Source organism: Macaca thibetana, chromosome 6 (assembly GCF_024542745.1).
Source record: "Macaca thibetana thibetana isolate TM-01 chromosome 6, ASM2454274v1, whole genome shotgun sequence".
Lineage (NCBI taxonomy): Eukaryota > Metazoa > Chordata > Mammalia > Primates > Cercopithecidae > Macaca > Macaca thibetana.
In genome coordinates this window covers 16,035,636-16,052,933 of record NC_065583.1, presented here as the reverse complement: position 1 = coordinate 16,052,933, position 17,298 = coordinate 16,035,636, and positions in this window count along the sequence as shown.

The window sequence follows — 17,298 nt, the reverse complement described above, 5'->3', positions numbered from 1 at the left end:
AAGAAGGAAAGCGAAGGACCTCTTCAAGGAGAACTACAAACCATTAGCAAAGAAATAGATGACACATACAGAAAAACTTTCCATGTTTATGGATAGGAAGAATCAATACCATGAAAATGGCCATACTACCCAAAGTAATTTATAGATTCAATGCTATCGCCATCAAACTACCATTGACATTTTTCACAGGATTGGAAATAGTATTTTAAAACTCATCGACCCCAAAAAAGAGCCTGAATAGCCAAGACCATCCTATTCAAAATGAACAAAGCTGGAGGCATCATGCTACCTGACTTCAAACTTTATTACAAAGCTAGAGTAAACAAGGAAGCATGCTTCTTGTATAAGAACAGACACTTAGACCAATGGAACACAGTAGAGAACTCACAAATAAGACCACACACCTAAAATCATCTGTTCTTTGACAAACCTGACAAAAGCAATGGGGCAATTATACCCTATTTAATAAATGGTGCTAGGAGAACTGGTAAGCCATATCCAGCAAATTGAAACTAGAGCCCTTCTTTACACAATATACAAAAATCAACTCAAGAAGGATTGAAGACTTAAATTATGTAAAATCCAAAACTATAAAAACCATAGAAGAAAATCTAGGCAATACTATTCAGGACATGGGCATGGGCAAAGATTTTATGACAAAAACATCAAAAGCAATTGAAATAAAAGCAAATATTGACAAATGGGATCTAATTAAACTAAAGAGCTAATAAAACTAAAGAGCTTCTGTACAGCAAAAGAAACTATCAGAAGTAAACAGACAACCTACAGTATGGGAGATAATTTTTGCAATCTATCCACCTGACAAAGGTCTAATATCCAGCATCTACAAGGAACTTAAACAAATTTACAAGAAAAAAAGAACATTAAAAGTGGGCAAAAGACATGAATAGACACTTTTCAAAAGAAGATATACATGTGGCCAAGAAACATGAAAAAAAAGAAACTCAACATCGCTGATCATTAGAGAAATGCAAATGAAAACCACAGTGAGATACCATCTCACTGTCTGAATGTCTCTTATTAGAAATAAAAAAAACAGCAGATGCTAGCAAGGTTTTGGAGAAAAAGGAACACTTTACACACCCACCAAGAGTGTAAAATTAGTTGGACCGTTACGGGAGACAGTGTGGCAATTCCTCGAAGACCTAGAGGCAGAAATGCTATTTGGCTCAGCAATCTGATTACCCAGGGGAATGTAAATCATTCTACTATAAAGGTGCATGTGTGCATATGTTCATTACAGCACTATTCACAATAACAGAGATGGAATCTACCTAAATGCCCATCATTGATAAACTGGATAAGACAATGTGGGGTGTGTGCGTGTGTGTGTGTGTGTACATGTATAAATGTATATATATATACACACACACACACATACCATAGAATACTATACAATCATAAAAAGGAACAAGAACATGTCCTTTTGCAGGGACATGGATGTATTTGGAAGCCTTTATCCTCAGCAAATGAATACAGGAAAAGAAAACCAAACACTGCATTTTCTCACTTATAAGTGGGAGCTGAATAATGGGAACACATGGACAATTGGAGGGGGACACCACACACTAGGGCCCTGTAGGAGGGTTGGGGGTGGGAGGAGGGAGAGCATCAGGAAGAATAACTAGTGGGATTCTGGGGACTTAATACCTAGGTGATGGGATGATTTATGCAGCAAGTCACCATGGCACACGTTTACCTGTATAACAAAACTACACATCCTACCCAAGTACCTCTGAACTTAAAAGTTGGAAATCCAAAAGGAATCTACCTTTATGATTATACTGTTTAGGTGCTACCTCTTATTCTTGCTGTTATATCCTTTCCTGTTCACATTATGTGTGTTGGGCTGAGCGTGGTATATGAAAGTCTCCTATTCCTCTACTGTTAGTATGTTTCTCCTGCCTCCCATCATCTGTAATTTCGCTTCCTAATGGCTACTGAAATTTGTAAGTATCATATCTTCATTGTGAATTGTGACTTATTGTATCTAATTTTAGTTTGCCTCATATCCGAATCAGCCCCTCTTCTTTTTTGTTGTCTCACAAATCCTATGAAATACTTGCTTTGCTACAAAGAAAGCATACTAATTTGTATATAACAAAGGTTCTGCCTTCATTGAACTCCTAGCCTCCCTCTATCACCCAGGGGATAGATGAATCCCTACCTAATTATGTAATAAAGGTGAGATTATGAAAGGTATTATAAAAATAAAGGCATAAATTATATGACTGCAAACGCTTCTGGGTATTAAGGTAGTACAGTAAAGAACAAGAAACAGATTGCCCAATAATAGGCTAGATCCTTTTTTAGCTTTTCATAGGAAGAGAAAGTATTGACTCCTCAACCCCCTCAAAAAACAAAAGCAACAACCTTGGAATAAAGATTGCCAGCAGTAAGCACACTGTCAGAGTAAATTATTAATTCAACTTACAATGTATCTGAACAGAAATGAAGAAATCATGAATTGGGACGGAGATAAGCAAATCATGGATTGTAGCAGAGAACTCAAAGATATCTTAGAGAATCATCATTAGGTCTATAAGGCTGATTGGACTTTGCAAATGTCAGAAAATATATAATTACAAAGTAGGAGTGGTTACTGAAGAGAGAATTGAATAAGATGGGAGAGTTTATCAATCTCAATATTTTATATATGTTTATGATAAAACTTATTTAAGTAGATATTTTAAGTTTTATATATATATATACACAACAAATGTTCCATATTTATATAGATTCATGCTATGATATCATCACAAAGTTAATGTAACTAGTAGGAAAATAGGAATAGATCCAGTTAAAAAATATAAGATATCTTTAAAAGGTGAAGATTAAAAACTGTTTGTATCAAATGGGAGGCATATGTGCTCCAAAATGGAGGTATAGACTTCCCAGGTCACGGAGAAGCAAGGATGACAGTGGGCTTATAACGATGCGCTTTGCCATTCATAAGGGATATCTGGTTCAACCTATCACTGTTCTGGAGAATCTGCCTACATCATTGCCAGCTCTTCTGTTGCAAGTAACTGTTACATAACATTCCCGGCAAATCTCTTGTTTACCACAAGGGTGGGTGAATGGCAGGTAACCCACCTAAGTGTGCTCTCTCCATGGCTGGACTTGTTTTGCGTCTTGTTCAAGTATATAGATGAAAAGACAACTATATGAAGAGGTTTTTAAAATATATTTATTTTTTCCTTTAATACAACAATATATAAAATTAGAGAACATAAAAATTAAGCATGCTATGGATTAGTACTATAAAATTATGTTTAAGTGAACACATTTTAACATCTAGGTGTGATTTTTAAAAGAAAAAATGATATCTATGAATATAAAACACAATGGAACATAGTTTATATTCTATTTGAAAATGTTTTTAAGTGATATGAAGCAAATCTATACATAAGTATACTTTGCTAACTTTATTTTCTACTGAAAAATGCATTCCATATTATTAAAAGAGGCTTAAATGTTAGAGTTTTAAGGTGTATCTAAAAGATGTCAGTGGTAGTTACTATTAAATATTTATGAGCCCACTAGTAAGGACAAATCATTTTCTTAATCTATTTCACTAATAGAAATTATTTATAAGTACATCATTAATTATTTACATTTTCCTGGTATTGTGTTTGCATTAATAATTCAAATATATATAATCATCTATTAAATCATCTAAATATGATTTAACTTCATTTATCTTTTGTTACACAAATAGCAAGTTGATCATTAACTATAGTCATACAAAAAAAGGTATGCCACTATCACAAACTTGGATATTTAGAAAGAGTAGTGACAATAGCTTGCATATCTGTCTTTTCCCTCAATATGTGGTTTAATTAATACTCTTAAGAAAGTTTTTGGTTTCTGACCTGTAAGTCCACCAGTTACTATATACCCTTGAGGTCCCTGGCATGTAGAAAGCAAGTTTCTTTCTACAGGCTGCCAATTAACTCCGTGACCTCAGAGTCAAATGCCTTTATACAGCGGGTAAAGACTTTTTATTTATTGTTGTTCTCTGGGACACATTAAACATCTTCATTGAGATAAGATTTCCTGCTGAACAAAATGCTTATCATGACAACTTTGTCCCCTCTGATATATCATCATAACACCCAGAGCTCCTAGAGTTTCACAGTCCTGTGGTTACATCTGGAGTTATAACTAGAAGATAGTATTATAACAATAACTTCGCCTACAATAATTTTTTTCCCTTGAGAAGCCTTTTAGGAAAGTCTTAACAGGCTGTTCAGAAAAGACTCAATGTTTAGGGTACTGGGGGGAAAGGCCGAGTTATCAACTGATTCTTTTTTTTTTAGAAACACACTTTATGTATATTATATGTTTGATAATGAGTCAAGGTATGGGCAAAAATAAGTGTTTTTTTTTTGTAAAAATACAGGAATTGTAAAAAATCAGTGTAAAAATATTTGTGCTGCAATCTCTGATTGCTATCCTCTGTTACAGACTGTTATGTGCTTAATTATATCTTTCCAAAATTCATACGTTGATGTCTTAACCTCAGTATCACAGCATGTGACTGTACTTAGAGTGTTGAGGCCAGGCACACTGGCTCACGCCTGTAATCCTAGCACTTTGGGAGGCTGAGGTGGGTGGATCTCCTGAGGTCAGGAGTTTGAGACCAGCCCGACCAACATGGGAAAACCCTGTCTTTACTAAAAATACAAAAATAAGCCAGACGTGGTGGTACATGCCTGTAATCCTAGCTACTCAGGAGGCTGAGGCAGGAGAATCGTTAGAACTTGGGAGGCAGAGTTTGCGGTAAGCTGAGATCGTGCCGTCGTACTTCAGCCTGGGCAACAAGAGCGAAACTCTGTCTCAAAAAAAAAAAAGTGTTTAAAGAGGTAAAATCTGGACATAAGCATGGGTGTTAATCCAATGTGACTAGTGTCCTTAAAAGAGGAGATTAAGACACAGACACACGCACACAGGGAAGACCATGTGAAGACATAGAAGGAAGGCGGCCATTGGTAAGGCAAGAAGAATTGTTTCAGAAGAAACCCTCTCTGTTGACACCTTGATCTCAGAATTTTAGCCTCCAGCACTGTGAAAATCGATTTCTGTTGTTTCAGGTAGCCAGTACTCTGTTTCGGCAGCCTTAGCAAACTAATTTATCGACCTTTCCTCATGCACAAATCCCAGTTCGTATTCTGGGCTTGTAATTCCAAGTGTTCAGATCCAGTGTCCTCATACGGGACACTTGAAGCAAGACTTTAAGACAATGGTTTTTCCTGGTTTAAAGAGTAGTAGCAGAGGGAATTTAGAGTCCAAACTTTAATTGCTTACTATTTTGGCTTTGAGCAACAATACCATTTGTAATGCTTAGTTTAAGGAAGACAGTTTATGCAAATAACCTTTTTGAATGCTTTATTAACAGTCTTTCTCCAACCTTTCCTGATAGCCTGAATACCACTGTGTGTTCAAGCTAATCTGAAGGTTAAACCTCCCTGTAGGGTTCTAAAAGAAAGCTTTGACATGGCCCCAAACTCAGAATCTTTGGGAAAGAAATTGCTATTTTCATATTTTCAGAAACTTGGTCTAATGCAAGAGATCTGTATATCTATCTCTACATTTATATCTATATTAATTCTATAAATAAGCTCACGGAATATCCCAAGTAATAGAGACCTCAGTTTTGCTAATTTAGTGGCTTGTTCTCTGATAATCTTGACCTTGATACCTCTATAATTTTTGAACCTGTAATTAGACATGCTAAGTATGCAAAGCTATTTACTGACTTCCAGTTATGCTGTTTCAGGTTACAAATGTGAAAAAAAATTAACTGCTTCCATAGCAAGATGACCCAAGGGGCCACTTTAGGACAATGGGAGCTACTGTGCATAAGAAACAGGGCTGATGGCAACATGTATATCTTTTTAATTTGAGGATTATGTTGGAAATGAAACATAGTCTCCAAGGTGAACAAGTGCTTTAGCTAGAGTACTTAACCCTAACTATGAAACTAGCATAAATTACCTGATCGTTATTAACTGGTGTTTAACTTCTCTGCACTTTTAACACTTATTATATTGGAAAGTATGTTCTTAAAAAAAAAAAGTATTCATGGGTGATTAGAATGCCCTTTTCTTTTATATTTAATGTTTTAAAATCATGTACATTGAGTACCCACCAACATATCAATTATTTAGTCATTACAAACGTGGGTGAGAAGTCATTACAGTGGTAATGAGGACACAGTCCAAGTGTAAAAGGAAGTTCCCTAAATTGCAGCAATGAGCTATGGAAATGATATTAAATTGTTCATCTCAAAAAATTTTCATAGCGATTCCCTAAACTAGATGGCAACATGGAATATGCAACAGCAACAAATACACTCAGAGAGCTATGGCATTTGGGAAATCATTCTGTTGTATCGATAGGAAGTTATTCTCTGAATTCTCCTCCAATTTTTTAATATTTAATGACTGAGTGCTATTTAATTGGGGAAAGTTCTTCATAAGACGGTAATGTGACCCAAATTTCTGAAAGAAGAAAATGTTTTACTCCTTCAGGAAGTCATTTCTAGACAGAACTCTTAAGAGCATAGCATAATGAAGGTGAGACTCCCCGTAAATCTCTGGATTTGCTTAGGTAATATCACAAATATAATGAAACAAGCCCTCTGTCCAGTAAAAAAAAAAAAACTATTTAAAAACCTAAAATTGCTATGAACATTTCCAAGTCTCACCAAGATTCTTCTGGAGAAAATAAAACAATCATAACCAAATACCTGGATAAATCAATATGACAGTATTTTATTGTGTATATAAATAATGGAACATTTTCAATGCAGTCATTCCTCTGGGCCACTGAGAAAAGAGGCAATGATGACATTAGCATGCAACCAAATAACATCCTTCAAACAATATGTTTTTCAAATTTTTTTTTTTTTTTTTTTGCTAAAAATTATTTCAGAATTGTTAGCAGATCATTTCAGCAGATAGTGGTAGAGTGAGTGGGGAAGAAGCAGCCACAGAATATGGTCTTGAGAAAACAGGGATCCCAGCCAGGCACAATGGTACCTACCTCTAGTCCCAGCTACTCAGAGGCTGAGGAGGAAAGATTGCTTGAGCCCAGGAGTTTGAGTCTAGCACCTGGCTAATCTTTTATTTTCTTTTCATAGAGACCAAGTCTCACTGTATTGACTAGTCTGGTCTCCAACTCTTGATCTCAAGCAATCCTCCTGCCTTGACCTCCCAAAGTGCTGGGATTTCGAGTGTGAGCCATTGCACCCAGATGATACCTACTTTTAAGATACAAGTCTGATTTTTTACATTAAAAAAGCCAGAAATTAAGATTTTAATGTGAATTTCCCAATTTGTAATTGTTGGCCACTCATAATTATTTAGTGTATAATGGCAAAGCCAACACTACGCTAGCTAAATAAAATATGCATAAGCCAAATCTGGTCTATGGGCTACTAGTTGAAGACCACTGATTTACATTAATGGGATACATATATTCCCATAAAGAGGGCTAAATATAATTTATAAGCATGGAGTGTGTATGTGCATGCGTGTGTGTGTATGTGTGTTGGGTGGAGGGTTGAAGAGAGAGCTGTCATCTAAATTATATAAAATCAAGGTGATTATAATCAGAATAGTTTCTGAATAATGGACTGATAAGAAGTCCATCTACAAATTAGCAAGTACAGGTAAATCCAAGAAGAATAAATAGCAACAATCCACTGAGATTGAGATGTAATATATATATATCGTCTATATAGAATTGTTTAAAAGATTCTATATAGCATACAACCTTCAGGAATAAGAATTAGAAAAAGTCAGCTTTAATTTTGATACTACTACTTGATCACCACTATCTTTATTACTTACTACCTGTTATCACACTAGGTGTATGTCATTGTTTTCAGTATTTATATGCATTATATAATTTAATCCTTATAAATCAAGAAGAGGTGCTACTTTATCCCATTTTAGAGTTCAAGAAAATAAGTCTTAGAGAGGTTAGGTCATTTATCAACAAAGGTAACTATTTCACATTTTTTCCTTGCAAACTGGTAGCCTATGGGAGCAAGATGTGTTTCAGTTACTCTTTAGAAGGTGTTTTGTTTTGCTTTATTTTGCTTTTGTTTATATTTTATTTTATTATTTTTTGAGATGGATTTTCACTCTTGTTGCCCAGGCTAGAGTGCAATGGTACAATCTGGGCTCACTGCAACCTCGGCTCATGGCAGCCTCTGCCTCCCGAGTTCAAGTGATTCTCCTGCCTCAGCCTCCCGAGTAGCTGAAATTACAGGCATGCACCATCACACCTGGCTAATTTTGTGTCTTTTAGTAGAGACAGGGTTTCCCCATGTTGGTCAGGCTAGTCTTGAACTCCCGACCTCAGGTGACCTACCCGCCTCAGCCTCCCAAAGTGTTAGGATTACAGGCGTGAGTCACTGTGCCCAGCCGGTCAGAGGATTTTAAAAATTTGAGGTTTTCGGATACCATTTGAATAGTCACGCACTTCCCAGGCCTTCATTATCCACACATTTCTTGTATTACATCTAGTGACATCACTCATCAGTGTTACATGAGCCTCATACTCTTCTCCTTACCTCTTTCTAACCTCCTCTAAAAATGTGCCAGAAAATTAAGTGCTATGAAGTGGCAAATGCATCTAGTCTGTACATGGCATCTGGTATCGATAAGTTTGCTTCCCTCCTTGGGATATAATTCATCCCCTCCAAATATCATGTTGAAATGTGATCCCTAATGTTGGAGGTGGGGCCTAGTGGGAGGTTTTGGGGCCCTGGGGGTGAATCCCTCATGACTGGCTCGGTGCCCTCCCTGTGATAATGAGTGAGTTCTCACTCTTAGTTCGCAGGAGAGCTGGCTATTTAAAAGAGCATGGTATCTCTTTTGCTCCCTCTCTTGCTGTGTGACACACTGGCTCCCCTCTCCCTCCTGCCATGATTGGATGCTCCCTGAAGCCTCACCGGAAGCATATGCTGGCACCATCCTTCACGTACATCCTGCAGAACCAGGAGCCAAATAAACTTTTTTTTAATATAAATTACCCAGTCTCAGCTACTCCTTTATAACAACACAAAACAGACTAACATACCTTGAAATCATGATACTTTTGGACACTGTTACTCTTTGGGTAATATTGGGAACTAGCCTTCAACTCTCTTAACCCCTTTTTCTTTTAAAACAGACTTGGGGATAGGCAATCCTGTACAAGTTTCTAAAGAAGGAAAATGATCTCATTACTGACTAATACAGTAGAATGAATCTAGCTAGTTGAATTTCAGTATAGTGATGTGCATCTGGCTGAGCTTGAATTTAAAGCTATCATAGGTTTTATACTATTATCTTTACAGCTTTATCTTTTCAAAGCTAAGTGGCTATATGTGTGTGTGTGTGTATATATATATGTATATGCTAATACAATTTATGCATACATGCTTTATGTAAGTGCTTACAGCTAACCTTCTGATGGTACAATCAACATGTGCCTCTACATTTCAGACTTGAGACTTCAGGGTTTTAGAAGCTCATTGTGACTTGGTACCAGTTTGGAGAATTAGGGAGAACATAATGGTTTCTTATTCTTAAGTTTTAAGTTGCTTTGACACTGGAATTGATGAGAAATAAGTCAATTTCCAGACAGAGGGGTTAAAGTAGGAGTGTTAGTTTTGTATTGCTGTGTAATAAATCACCACTGGTTTAAAGACTTAAAAGAACACTCATTTATTATATATTTTTGTAGGTCTAGAAGTCTGGGTGTGGATTAACTGGACCTCTCTGTACAGGGTTTTATCAGACTGCAATAAATGTGCTGACTGGGGGTGCATTTTCGTCTGTGGTTCAGAGTTCCCATGCAGTCTTTTAGGGTGTTGGCAGAATTCATTTCCTTCCAGCTGTATCAGTAACATCCCCATTTGCTTACTAGTTGGGTTCTCATCTACTAGAGGCAGCCTAGCCTGCTGTTCTGTGCCACGTGACCCTCTCCACAATGCAGCACCTGGTACCTCTTAGGCCAACAAGACAGCATCCACCACAGCTTTTAATTTCTTCCTCCTCCCCTCTTTGACCTCCAGGTTCTTTTTGTAAAAAGACTCACCTTATATCAGGGCCACCCTTACTCAAAGAGAGGGAGTCATACAGGGTATGAACATCAAAGGGCCAGGAATTTGGAGCCATCTAAAGATTCCACCCCGTACAGCAGGAGAATTAAGAATCTTGCCATGGGAGCCCCACTAATAATTGTTAGTGCTTTTTTTTAAGTTACTTTTGCCAGGAATAAAATGAAATAACGTGCGTGGCTTTGATTGCTCCATGGCTCCATGAGACTCATTCACACAGATTTGAAAATCTAACATTGTCACTGTTGTGTAGATCTATTTATATAGACTTAAAAAAAAAAAAAGTAAAATAGGATTCTAAAATAACATTGTATAAAATAAGTTTTGCCATGTCCAGAATGTCTACTGAATACAGCTATTTTTCTGTTCTTTAATTCATATTTAAATTTGATTAGACTTGGCCCAAATAACTTTCTGGGTGGTAATATACATTCCACATGGGCTTAAACTTAAATATTTTATCTAGTAAGCGAGTTATATTTTACATGACACTTTGAATAACCACTATTGATTCTTGATTACATTAATATCTATATGCTGCCATAAACAATGTTTATGACACTATAATTGATAACACTATTAGTGCTACCTACTTGTAGGACCTGCAATTATATTGCTATAAAGGTAATTTATAGTTAGAGGAATAGTATCTAACTTGCATTTTAAATCCATAAAGCAATTTTTTTTTCACCAAAAATGGTGGCTAAAGTAATTCTTTAAAATATTTTGTTTAATTGGCAAGGATAGTAACTGAATTATTTTTTCCTCTTAGGACCTGGCCAATTGACAATTTTTTTTACCTATTTCCTCCATTATTTTAAAGATTATCCCGATATGAGTTGGTTAAAAAAGTGATTTTGATGGATTTTGTTTAGCAAATCTGTGATTTGGGTGTCTTTGATTTTTTACCTGGTAAACAACTAATAGATATTTAATAGGCAATGTTTTAGAATTTTTCCTTAGGTTTATTTATAATGTAAGTAGATGGACTGTCAACTTTTGAATTGATATTCAGAAGCTTATTTTTCTTTTTGGCTTGCTTTTTTGGAGAGTATTAAATGTTATTTCTATAGAATAACTTACCAAAGAATAATTTTTTTAAAAAGTGCCTCCCTCAGTGTGTAAGAACCATTTTAGTCTGCATGAAAATCATAGTATGATTCTGAGAAAATACATGCTTGAATAAGGTAAATAAAACTTCAGAGCCTTCTTTACTTTAAAGAATAACAGCCTGTCTGATCATACTCTTCTCTTACGAGAAACAGTGAAATTTTTCCTACCATCCCACAAATGATTGTTTGACCTAAAAAAAAAAAGTTCTGATTTTTCTTTTCAAAAGCTATTTGAGTATTTTACACTGCAATGTGTTCAATAAATAACTATGATATATTATAACAACAAAAAGTGTACCCTTTCCCCACCCAAAATACACCCATTCTTTCCTCTTCTGAATGAATATATCCTAATAGAATGCCTTTTAATTTTCATCTTAATTTCAAGAAATCACAGACCAAAATAATGAGGTCTTAAAACAATGAGATGATTAAAACTTTACACATATAAACCTATGCTACCTATTCTATTGGTAGTTTCATTGGTTATTTAGCTGACCATTTTGATCAAATAATTTTGCTGACTTGGAATATACATTTTCCTCATCCCACAATAAATGTATGCACATGAATTTAAAAACATACATAATTTTAAAAATTTCAAATGCTTTTCATCCCACCTCAGTTTGATAGTAAATGTTATACCTGAGATAAGACTTAAAATCAATTGTTTTTTGTTTTGTTTTCGGCTTGTTTTTGTTTTTTAACAGTCCTGGGGCAATAGCAAAAAATTGGAGAGATGAAGAAAGAATTTTAGCCAATATTTAACTACTGTAAAAATCACATTTTGCTTTGATTTCGTTTTTTAAACTCTAACTTGTCAATTTCCAGGAAAAGCAGAAATGTACAGTAAAATGCTCACAACCAAGTCTAATCTCAGCATAAAACTTACTGTCAGCATGAATAAAATTCTTGTGCTATAAAAATATATGAATATCGATTGCCAGCTCTAAGAGTTTTCACAAATTATTCACAAAACACAAGAAAGAACCTAAAGGAAAGTTGAATGTTTATTTTCTGTGATACAAAACAAATAGATTGGTAGCAAGATTAGAGGATACAATAAGTAAGAACTTAAATAAAATTAACATTTCCAAAAGGAATTGGTGAGGTTAAGTGTCTGGAACTGTCTGTTACCCCAAATTTATGTAGCAAAGGTTCATTAACTTCAAATGAGGGGATTCATACTCTGTTTAATAAGGTATCACATGGAGTTCCTTTCCATTTACAGTATGTTCTTAAAGGTGAAAACAGCAGGAAAACGAAATTACTTCATTTACCAGAATTACAGCTTCTTTTGTATAAAACTTTAATCATTTTATATATGACAACCTTATGCTTAATGTTTTTAGAATATTCTTCATAAAACATTATTTAGCAAAAGCATACTCTCCCACTGAGCACATTGCTCCTTTCAATGGCTGTACTAATCTAGTTTGAATATATGCGGCATTTAATCTTAATTATGATGCCGAAGTCTATACAATGTTAATTATTCATTTCACATGCTCCCTCCACTTTATTGTAACTCCTAATTTGTTTAACAAAATGTAGCTTTTAATTAGAACCGTGGAATTGTTGAGGCAAGGTGCTGTTCTGAGTGTGTGCATGCATGTGTATGTGCAAGTGTGCACGCTTTCCATTGGTTTGGAAATGCATAGGGGAGAAGCATAGTATAGAAGTAACAGAAGACAATTATTTGTAATTCAGGAGATAAAAATCCCTGGTAGGTGTAATTTCCTTCTTAGGTAACTGTTTCTTGGTTTCTTAGAGTTGAAAAGGAAAATAGAGATACCTGGTTGCCATTTTAATAATGGACAATCATTGGGCTGTAGTTAGTGTGCACATGTCTTTAAATATTGGCATGGCAGATCACACACACACAAAAACACATGCCAAGAAAATTAGCTGATCAGGTCTTTTTTTAATCCATGTCTTCAAGAATATCTGACTGAAATGGTATACTAGTAATGTTTATGTATTTATTCAACTCATGACATATATAACACAAAATAGTTTGTGAGAAAACTTCGAAAAGTGATATTTGTTTAAAATGCTTGATATTTTTCAATGTTTCCCTAATTTTTGTTATTTTGTGGATTTTAACATTAATTTTAATATACTTTAATCGTTTTTATTTAAAAAGGTTTAAATTTAAAATAAAAAGTAAAACTTTATATTCCTGCTTTAAAAAGAAATCATTATTTTAAAATAAATTGAAAATTACTAAAGTTTTTTCATTCACGGTTTATCACCATACATTCACCGAAGGACCCATTCCACACCTATTTAAACAGTGTACACACCAACTTAGAATTCTAGGAATGAAGCCAGTTATCTCTAAAATTATGCCCTGGGTAAGCTGTACATAAAGACAAGGGATTATAATGTTTTGTATACATTTACTATAACTTTTGTTTAAAATATACAACAAAAAAGCCCATAAGATCAAAATGATCCCTGTTGGTAATTCTGTATACTAATATATCATATACAAAAATGATGTTATGGTTGTGAAATAAAATTTTAAACTGATTAATTGTATCTAGATAGCTATTATCTTCCAATTGGATGGTCATATTTTTCCTCAAAAGAAAAGCTAGATTGACTTATGAATGCATAAAGATATAGAATAACCTAATCATTCTGATAGTATTCCTTCCTAATAAATATGTTTGGCAAGTGAATTAGCCAAAGGAATTAGTTTTGTCATTAATTGGACTTAAGGCATGAAATTAACAACTGCATGCTTCTGATTTCTGTGGTCATATCAACTCTTAGTGTAGTCTTCATCTTCTTACACAGGACACTGCTTTACTCATTAAGTTCCTTTTTTAAAAAGTCAAGCATAGGCCGGGCGCGATTAAGCCTTTCCCAGTATTTGGGAGGCTTCTCAGTTTCATTTCTAATGTGTGAAATAGGTACAATGTATTAAGCTGTCCTTTACATTTTCAAAAAAAAAAAAAAAAAAAAAAAAAAAAAAAAAAAAAAAAAAAAAGATTACCCATATGGTAGGTACCTGTCCTTTAATTTTACGATTACCCATATGGTAGGTACCATTATTATTCCCACTTTACAGATGAAGAAATTAGGAATTTAGGAGAAATGAATGACATCCAAGATCGTCTAAGATTTCAACCCAGGCCTGACTCCAGAGCCTGTGCTCTCAACTGTGTGCTCTCTGCCTTCATTTGGTTATAACCTCAGTTCTGTGTCTACTAACATTCAGTGCAACCAAACTCTGTTTCTAAAGACGGAACTCTGATCTGGATCTCCGTTCTCCTTGGACCCCTATATTCACTTATACAAGGTTTAAATCTTCATCTTGTATCAAAAGAATAGCTGGGTTAAAGTAAGCGACTATGAATGATCGTGAATATTGGTACTGTTTGGTAAAAATTTTAACAATGAAAAAAAATTCATCTGAGAGGAGAGAAGGGGTAAATATACCCTTATTTAAGAATACTATGTGTATTCACATATTAAGATTTTGTTTTTGATGAGGAAACACTTTTCTCCGGTTACTTTTTGCTTCACTAAAGAAGATATGAGACTGTATGATATTTGTAATAATGGTTAGGTGCACAGAATCTGCAGTCAAGCTGTGTGTGTTTAAACTTCATCGCTGCTGCTTACTAGCCTAGAAGGCTCCAGGAGTTGACACAACCTCTTCAGTGCCTCACTTTCTTCATCTGTAAAATGTGTGTAATATTTCTTACCTCATAGAATGGCTTGAGGACAAAATGTCTTACTAGATGCCAAGTGTTATAAACAGTAACTGAAACATTGTCCTTTGTGCATAAGTGTTTGCTTTTCCTCATAGAATCTAAGAAGCCGATTTTAAGGAATGTCTAGATTTTAGGAGACATTAAAATGTTAAAAGAATTTCTCAGATTTTATGAAATACACTATTTTTAAGGTATAAACTGCTAAGATTAGTCCACATACAATATCTCTTCTCTGCCTTAAGACTTAGAATTCGAAGTCCATATGTCTTGTTGCAAAGAAGTCTATTTTTATTTATTGTGTCTGTTTCAAATATCTTAACAATGTTTATCAAATTGTTCAGATAAAACTTCTGCTTTCAAGAAACATGAACACAAAGAAATGGCTAATGATATTGAGGGGCATTATCTGAATCAGTTTTTATATATACTCAAATCCCCTAGATAATTACAAAGCATCCACTTACGTTTTATTCTTCATAAGTCACATAAGCCTAGCATCACATAAAATTTAAAATTCCTGGAAACAAAGCACAAAAGATAATAACTTTGCTTATTTTTATTTCCATCCTCTATGTGCGACTCACCTCATAACCTTGTCTTAAGAAAAAAGGAGGGGGATTCTTTCAAATTCTGCTTATAATCTCATCATAACTTTTTCCCATTGTATTCTCTCATAAGCTTTCCTATCTCCTTAATAACTATTTAGTTTTGCTTCTAATTCTTTCACTCTGCCCAGTCCAAGAGACTATCTAACTAATCTTGAGATGTGCACTTAGTGCTGAGTACCGTAAGCCAATTTTCTTTTATTGAACTTTTACACCCTGGGGAATTCCCAAAGATTGTGAAGCTCTGTGGCGCTTTTCTGAAACATAAGCCTGCCCACCCTTTCTGTCCCTGTCTTTGAAATGAAAAGCTCTAGCTTTGTGGTCTGAATTTAGTTCTATTCACTGTCTTACCATCACACTGAGCTGCCTCTGAAGTTTGCCCCCTATGTAGTTCTAAGTTCTAAAGCCACGTGGTCACTGTCTTTTCTGAGCTGCTTTTCCTGCCTCCTCTTTGGTGTCTCTCGGCTTTGCCATTCTGTTTAGGTATCACCCAGGATACCATGTTCTCTCTGATGTTTTCTCAGTTGACCTCCAAGTCTGGGAGGGCCTTGCAACATGTTTCTTCTTCTCTGTTTTGTTGCCAGGGATGATTTGGTAGAGAAATGTGTGATTGTTTGAAATAGAATGCTTTGCCGTGTTGCGCCGTGTCAGAAAAACGCAAGAAAATGATGTCTGAAAAGTTTTCAGTGTTTGTTATCCCATGTCATCCTCCTCATCTCTATATGTAATCGTAATTGCTCCCCATTTTTACCAGTGCAGAGAAGTAATTGACTCGTCGTCACATGTTACTTGAGAGAGCTGGGGTTTGAATATCATTCTCTGGAATCTCAATGCCTGATTTTCTTTTCTACGATGTAGTATTGCTTCTTGAATATCCTCCTACTTCATTTGTCCTTCACTTAATACAGCAGTTTCTGATGAGGACTTGGTTATTGTGTCGCAGTATGTATTATGGTATTTATAAGTATTTGGTTAAGGAACTCAAAAAATAACTATATATGAGTTAATGAGTATATATAATAATTATACTAACTTTGTTTGTTTGTTTGTTTTAAGATACGGGGTCTTGCTCTGTCACCCTGGCTGGAGTTCAGTGGTGCAATCATAGATCACTATAGCCTCGAACTCCTGGGTTTAAAAGATCCTCCCTCTTCAGCCTTCCAAGCAGCTAGGATTACAGACACACATCACCATGCCCAGTTAATTTCTTTATTTTTATTTTCGTAGAGACAGGATCTCACTATGTTTTCCAGGCAGGTTTCAAACTCCTGGCCTCCAGCAATCTTCCCACCCTGCCTCCCAAAATGCTTGAATTATAGGCATGAGCCACCATGCCCAGCCAAAATGATAACAACTTTTAATCTATTTAAGTAGAGATATTCATATTCCTTGATATTTGGGGATCTAGATAATGATTTATTTATTTAACACGTACATATTAAATGTTTGCACTCTTTTGGACTCTAAGGCTATAGCAGTGAGGCACCGTCCCTGTTCTAGTGGACCTTACATTCTAGTGGAGGAGACAAACAATAAAGCAGTGAGTTTTTCTACAGGGCCATCTCTGTAGGACTGTCAATCACAGTAAGTGCTTCAAAAAACAGGCAAGTAGGATAACATCTGAAGTAGAGTGATAGAAGTATTGCTGACCAGTTTTATGCCAACTGTGTGAGACTAAAATATGTGAAATAATTTTGTCCATAATGTAAAAA